General features: G+C 41.4%; 1 long non-coding RNA gene across 2 annotated transcripts in view; it reads right to left on the minus strand.

Annotated features, from left to right (window-relative positions):
- The window catches only part of LOC122556907, a 13,682-nt gene that overhangs the window by 2,335 nt on the left and 3,233 nt on the right, over window positions 1-8,114 (minus strand). For both annotated transcript variants that reach the window (XR_006313697.1, XR_006313696.1), the window contains exon 2: window positions 5,913-6,040. This is a non-coding gene — a long non-coding RNA (uncharacterized LOC122556907). The remainder of the gene's footprint in view (window positions 1-5,912; window positions 6,041-8,114) is intronic.

Below are 8,114 nucleotides of genomic sequence, written 5' to 3' on the forward strand. Positions count from 1 at the left end.
AGCATGAGGGGGCATAGCTTTAAGTTGAGGGGTGATAGATATAGGACAGATGTCAGACGTAGTTTCTTTACTCAGAGAGTAGTAAGGGTATGGAATGCTTTGCCTGCAACGGTAGTAGATTCGTCAACTTTAAGTATATTTAAGTCGTCATTGGACAAGCATATGGACGTACATGGAATAGTGTAGGTTAGATGGGCTTCAGATTGGTATGACAGGTCGGCGCAACGTCGAGGGCCGAAGGGCCTGTACTGCGCTGTAATGTTCTATGTTCTTAGACCAATGTGGTGTCCAAGTTGCATATAGCAAGGTCATATAAAAGTGATTGAGATAAGTATTAAAAAATAGTGGAACAGTATGGCCCATCTTTCCCAATATTTTTTAACCTTACAGAGAAATCAACAACTTAGAAGCAGCTGATCAATTATTATAGAAATCATGGCCCCACAAGTATCTGCAGCTTGCCACTCTCATACAATTAATGTGCAAAGCCCAATAATGGGTGTGCCTTGAGATTTTTTTTATTCATTCGTGGGATGTGGGCACCACTGGCTGGGTCAGCAGTTACTGCCCTCGAGAAGGTGGTGAGTCAATAAAGTGTGGAGCTAGTAAAAGCATATTAGGTCAAGCAGCACCAGGGCAGCAGGGGAGTCGACGTTTCTGGTTGGAACCATTTCATCAGGACTCAGAAGGTGGTGTTCAGCTTCCATCTTGAACCACTGCAGTCCATAAGCTGGAGGTTGACTCACAATGCTGTTATGGAGAGAATTCCAGAATTTTGACCCCAAAGGAGAGTGAAGGAACAGTGATATATTTCAAATCAGGATGGTGAGTAGCTTGGAGGGGAACTTATAGGTGGTGGTGTTCTCATGTATCTTTTGCCCTTGTTCTTCTTGATGGTAGAGGTTATGGATTTGGAAGATGCTGCCTAAGGACCTTTGGTGATTTCTGCAGTGTATCTTGTACATAGTACACACTGCAACTACTGAACTTCAGTGGTAGAGTGGCTGAATAATTGTAGATGTGGTATCAATGAAGTGGATTGTTTTGTCCAAGATGATTGTCAAGCTTCTTCAGTGTTATTGGAGCTGCATTCATCTAGGTAACTGGGGAGTATCCCATTGCATTCCTGACCTTTGCTTTGTTGCTGGTGGACATTGTTTGGGGACTAAGGAGATGAATTATCTGCCGCAGTATTCCCAAACTTGGACATGCAGTCCAGTTCAGTTTCTGGTCAATTGTAATGGGAGATGATAGTAGGGGATTGAGTGATGGTAACACCATTGAATGACATTTGTGTGGTGTGAATAATACTTGACACTTTTCAGCAAAAGCCAGGATATTGTCCACGCCTTGCTGCTTTTGGTAATGTACTAATTCAGTTTTTTGGATTGATGAATGGCACTGAACATGGTAAAATCCCCATTTCTGACCTTATGATGGTTGTAAGGGCATCGATGAAGCAGTTGAAGATGATTGGACTTGCATATTCTCAGGATCCAGTTTGCACCAACAGGCTGGCATAAAACAATTTCTAGACCAATTGCCCTTTATTTGCTTAAGACAAGCTATTTCATTGAGTTAAACTGTGAAGATATTTAGGGATAGATAATTTATTCTCTGTTTCACTTTAGCAGCAAAATATTGATTTGCATTTTGGAACAAAGCAAGTTTCAAATCAATATATTCCCAACTTGTCATGAGTTATATCACACAGGTGAAATGATGTCTGCTAACATAAGATTAACAAGATATGAATTCATAGAATCCCTACCATGCTGAAGCAGGCCATTCGACCCAGTGAGTCCACGCCACCCCTCTGAAAAGCATCCCACTGCCCCCCCCCCCCCCCCCCCCCCATATCTCTGCAACCTGTATGGGCAATCCACCTAACCTGCACATCTTTTGGCTGTGGGAGGAAACTGGAGCGCCTGGAGGAAACCAATAGACAGGGAGAAAATGTGTAAACTCCATGTAGACAGACTTCCGAGATTAGAATTGGTTAGGCCGGTGTCTGGTGCTGTGAGGTAGCAGTGCTAACCTCTGAGACACCATGCTACCCTAATTGCATCTAAGAAATCTTGGGAAATTCACAAGGAATTGTTTTAAAGCAATTTTTTGTGGAGAACTGAAAACAAATTTGAGAAAAAAATAATAATATGGAAACACATAGTCTCATCGGAAAGGACATCTGTTTTATCATCTTCTTGTGCAATGATTACAATTAAAATCAGAACGGATATTAGAAGAACTAATCAAATGAGAACTAAGAGATGACCATACTCAGGGAGATAGGATGTTTATTATCTAAATATTAAATAATCATGAGATTATATGTAACTATTCTATCGGAAAACTGTCTCCTGTATCAGCCATTTAATTGAGAAAGGCATAAAAAAATTCTTAAAGCTTTGTAACAACAAAAGGCCTGTAGGTTTTTAAATACTGAAAGAAGTATTATACTGGAATTATTAATCCTTTTGTGTGCCAAGCCCATTTTCTTCTTTTCACTATCATTACATTTGCTATGTAGAATTCTGACACTGGAATATACTAAAATGCAACTTATATTCAAATATGCAGATGTAATGTGTGGAAACATAAACATGGCATTGGTACATAATGTTGAATGACTGTTTGGCTTTCTACTTTCCCAGATATATAGTGCCTCTTTTAAGAATGAGACACAGTTTGAAACAGTTGTGAAAAATATATGTATCTTATTATAGGTTCCCATAATGATTTTCTTTGATACAAGACAAGAACTAGCTACCAACCATGTGGTCTATCACTAGTAGGAGAGTGTGATTAAACAGCAGATGCTTTATCTCTTGCAACACACCAGATACCTTCATGAAAAGAATGCTTTGAAAGAATTTAGTTAGATTATCCTGTTTCAAAAGTAGTAAATATGAACTATTGAATCTTAACATGGTATGCCTAATTGTTACACATGAGATCCCCATAACTGAAATTTGTTTTAAAAAGGAACAAATACCAAAATGATTGTTGCATATTGAAGCACATTTAAAAGACCAGTATAGAGAAGTTTAAACCAACACACTGAAATTACCATGTTTTCTCAAGACATTGAAACTAGGCGACTGAATCAGGCATCAAGAAAGTCAGATTTGTTTGTTTTAATTCACACTTGTATGATGAGGGAGATGAAGGTTTTGAAACAACAATGAAGCCAGACTCTGATATACACACAGAACCATATTTCAACAGCTGCTTTAGAACAGCAGAGCAGTGTGAAGAGGGATAGGATGTACATGTATTTGGAAAGGCAAGGACTGATTAGGGATAGTCAACATGGCTTTGTGCGTGGGAAATCATGACTCACAAACTCGATTGAGTTTTTTGATAAAGTAACAAAGAAGATTGATGAGGGCAGAACAGTAGATGTGATCTATAAGGACTTCAATAAGGCGTTCAACAAGGTTCCCCATGGGAGACAGATTAGCAAGGTTAGATCTGGGAGAACTAGCCATTTGGATACAGAACTGGCTCAAAGGTAGAAGGCAGAGGGTGGTGGTGGAGGGTTGTTTTTCAGACTGGAGGCCTGTGACCAGTGAAGTGCCACAAGGATCGGTGCTGGGCCCTCTACTTTTTGTCATTTACATAAATGATTTGGATGCGAGCATAAGAGGTACAGTTAGTAAGTTTGCAGATGACACCAAAATTGAAGGTGTACAGGATAGCGAAGAAGGTTACCTCAGAGTACAACAGGATCCTGACCAGATGGGACAATGGACTGAGAAGTGACAGGTGGAGTTTAATTCAGATCAATGTGAGGTGCTGCATTTTGGGAAAGCAAATCTTAGCAGGACTTATACACTTAACGGTAAGGTCCTATGGAGTGTTGCTTAACAAAGAGACCTTGGAGTGCAGGTTCATAGCTCCTTGAAAGTGGAGTCGCAGGTAGATAGGATAGTGAAGAAGGCATTTGGTATGCTTTCCTTTATTGGTCAGGGTATTGAGTACAGGAGTTGGGAGGTCATGTTGCGGCTGTACAGGACATTGGTTAGGCCACTGTTGGAATATTGCGTGCAATTCTGGTCTCCTTCCTATCAGAAAGATGTTGTGAAACTTGAAAGGGTTCAGAAAAGATTTACAAGGATGTTGCCAGGGTTGGAGGATCTGGGCTACAGGGGGAGGCTGAACTGGCTGGGGCTGTTTTCCCTGGAGCGTCGGAGGCTGAGGGGTGGCCTTATAGAGGTTTACAAAATTATGAGGGGCATGGATAGGATAAATAGGCAAAGTCTTTTATCTGGGGTCGGGAGTCCAAAATTAGAGGGCATAGGTTTAGGGTGAGAGGGGAAAGATATAAAAGAGACCTAAGGGGCAACTTTTTCACATAGAGGGTGGTACGTGTATGGAATGAGCTGCAGAGGATGTGGTGGAGGCTGGTACAATTGCAACATTTAAGAGGCATTTGGATTGGTATATGAATAGAAAGGGTTTGGAGGGATATGGGCCGGGTGCTGGCAGGTGGGACTAGGTTGGGTTGGGATATCTGTTCGGCATGGACGAGTTGGACCGAAGGGTCTGTTTCCATGCTGTACACCTCTATGACTATATGATTGGTAACAGCCAGGACTGAACGACTCTCTTTTTCTGTCTTTTATCATCTTGGAAGATAGTGCTAAATGAATCAGTAAATTGCATAAACAACCATTTACCATGAATTTGAATATAACCACAAACCTCACCATTCTTGAGAATACTGGTCAACAATTAAACAATTACGGTTTGAGGTTAAAAATCTGACTCCTCATGGAAACTAAGCACTTTTAAACTGTGTGACCATGATTGTTCTTGCCTGAACAAAGTATTCTCCCTTTTACAACTTACTACCTGTTTTATGTGAGTGTGTTAAAATCAGAGAAAACTTATAACACAGAAAGAGGCCATTCACCTCTTCATGTCTACACCAGCTGAATAGACTAGCCACCCATTCAAGTCCCAATTTCCAACACCTTGCCCAAAGCATTACAGGTTTCAATACATCAGATGCTGACCAATGTTTGTTTATAATGAGTTGAGGGTTTCCACCTCAATTCCAAATTGAATTCCTGACACCCACTGGGAACAAGGATTTTCTCCAGGTCCCCTTGAATCATTCTACAAAATCACCTTAAATCACCTGGAAGTAGACCTCTCTCCCAGAAAAACAGGTCTTCCCCATCATTCTATTCAAGCCTCTCATTATTTAGTACTTCTCAATTAAGTGACCCCTCAGTATCCAATGTTCTAAAGAAAACAATATCACTCTATAAAGTCTTTGCTCATGGTTTCAATTTTCAATGCCGAGCAACAATCTTATAGGTCCCCTCAGCACTCTGTGGAGCGGTTATGCCCTTCCTGTAACATAGTAACCAGAAATGAACATCCATCAATCCCTTTGTTTTCTGTCACTGAGCCAATTCTGGATTCAACATGTCACATTCCCCTGTACCCACTGGGCTTTAAGTTTTCGGTCCAGTCTGCCATATGAGCCCTTACTAAAATTCATGTGGACAACATTTACTACACTGCCTTCATCAATCATCCTGCAATTTCCTCATAAAAATCAAATTCTGTTAGTAAAACATGACCTTCCCTTACACATGACCTTCCCTTACCCCTCATTAGTCCATCTCTCAGAACTAATCCTAGTAATTTCTGACCACTGAGGTCAGGCTGATTGGCCTCCCTTTACACCCTTTTTTTTGAATAATGCAACAACATATGTAGCCCCGAAAACAACTGATAAGCTTCAAAAGACAAAATGAACCAACAACTTATTAACTGGCTGCAGCTTCTTTAAGGTTGCAATAAAGCCTAACTTTTCTTAACATAAAGTGTAATAATTAGTTAATGCTAAATTAAAGGAAAATATAGACTTTAGATTTAAAAAAATTACCCCTTACCTCTTTCACTCTCACCAGCTCCTGGGGTGAGTAGTTAATAAAATTCCTCTTTCTTTCACTGAAGAAAATTGTCTCCTTCATTTTGATCTAGTTACCTACATCTTTAATTGAAGTGTGATAGCTGCATGCTAAAAAGAAAAATAATTGTAGCAACCAAACAAATCTCATTCTTAATTTCACTTGAAGAAAAGCTGAATAAATAGTGAAATGTAAAAGTTACACCTACATTGTCATGGTACAATAGCTTGGAATTTAAGCACTTAATGCCATGATAAGGAATAGAATCTGATGAGATACTTAGAAAATTGAGCATCTTTCTCATAAAGAGAGCAAAAATGGGGCAAGTTGTGCAAATGCACACCCAAAGATGGGCAATTCTGATCATGATTTGGACTAACCTTTCACAGCAGAGGACAGGAAACTATAAGCTGGTTAGCCTGACTTTGGTCATTGGTAAGATTTTGGAATCCATCATTAAGGTTCAGCTTTCGGATGATTTGTAAGTGATTGGTAAAATTGGCTGAGTCAGCGTGGCTTTATCAAAGAATGGTCATGCCTGACAAATCTGTTGTGATTCTATGAGGAGGTAACAAACAAGTTAGACAAAGGAGAGCCAGTGGACGTGTTCTATTTGGAAGTTCAGAAGGCCTTTGTCAAGGTGCCACACAGAGGGCTGCTAAATAAGGTAAGAGCCCATGGCATTGGGGAAAAGTATTAGTGTGGATAGAGGATTGGCTGTCTGGCAAAAGGCAGAGATAAAGCAGCCATTTTTAGGATGGCAGCCATTGACTAGTGGAGGTCCACAGACGTCTGTGTTGAGAGCACAACTATTTACATTATACATTAAAAATCTGAATGAAGGAACTGAGAGCATTGTTGCTGTGTTTGCAGATGACGCAAAGGTAGGTGGAGAGACAGGTCGTGTTGTGGAAGTGGGTAAGCTGCAGAAGGACTTGGACAGGCTAGGAGAGTGGGCAAGAAGTGACAGATGGAATACAACGTGGATAAGTGTGAGGTTGTTCACTTTGGTAGAAAGAATAGAGGCGTAGACTATTCTCTAAATTGGGAAAGGCTGAAGCACAAAGGGACATGGAAATTCTAGTTCAGGATTCTCTTAAGGTTAACATGCAGGTTTGGTTGACAGTTAGGAAGGCAAATGTGATGTTAGTATTCATATCAAGAGGGCTAGAATACAAGTACTGCTGAGGCTATATAAGGCTCTGGTCAGACCACATATGGCATATAGTGAGTAATTTTGGGGCTCGTTTCTAAAGAAGGATGTGGTGGCATTGGAGGAGGTTTACAAGAATGATCCTGAGGATGCAGAACTTGTCATATGAGGAGTAGTTCAGGGCTCTGGGTCTGCACATAACAGAGTTTTGAAGGATGAGGGGGTCTTTCATTGAAACTCACAGAATATGAAGAGGCCTGGATAAAGTGGACAGGGAGAAGATGTTTCCACTAGTAGGAGACACTAGGACCTGAAAGCACAGCCTCAGAGTTAAGTTATCAACCTTTCAGAACTGAGATGAGGGGGAATTCTTTCAGCTAGAGAATGGTTAATCTGTGGAACACATCATCACAAAGGGCTATGGAGGCCAAGTTGTCTAAAATTCTTTGTATTTTAGACAAAGATAGGTTCTTGTTTGGTAAGGGGATCAAGGGTTACAGGGAGAAGAGAATCTCGATTAGAGTGGGGCTGGAGAAGCACAGCAGGTCAGGCACCATCTGAGGAGCAGGAAAATTGACGTTTCGGCCAAAAGCCCTTCATCAAGAAGAAGGGCTTATGCCCGAAACGTCGATTCTCCTGTTCCCTGGATGCTGCCTGACCTGCTGCGCTTTTCCAGCAACACATTTCCAGCTCTGATCTCCAGCATCTGCAGACCTCACTTTCCCTTCATCAAGAATGAAGGCAGGGAGTCTCCAGGGTGGAGAGATAAATAGGAGGGGGTGGGGCTAGGGAGAAGGTAGCAAAGAGTATAATAGGTGGATGGGGGTGGGAATGAAGATGATAGGTCAGAGAGGAGGGTGGGAGAAGGCAGCAAAGAGTACAATGGGTGGGTGGCAGTGGGGATGAAGGTGATAGGTCAGAGAGGAGGGTGGAGCGGCTGGGTGGGAAGGAAGGTTAGCAGGTAGGACAGGTCATGAGGATGGTGCTGAGTTGGAAGGTTGGAACTGGGGTAAGGTGGGGGAGGGGAAATG

The sequence above is a fragment of the Chiloscyllium plagiosum genome, chromosome 14, assembly GCF_004010195.1.
Source record: "Chiloscyllium plagiosum isolate BGI_BamShark_2017 chromosome 14, ASM401019v2, whole genome shotgun sequence".
Classification (NCBI taxonomy): Eukaryota; Metazoa; Chordata; class Chondrichthyes; order Orectolobiformes; family Hemiscylliidae; genus Chiloscyllium; species Chiloscyllium plagiosum.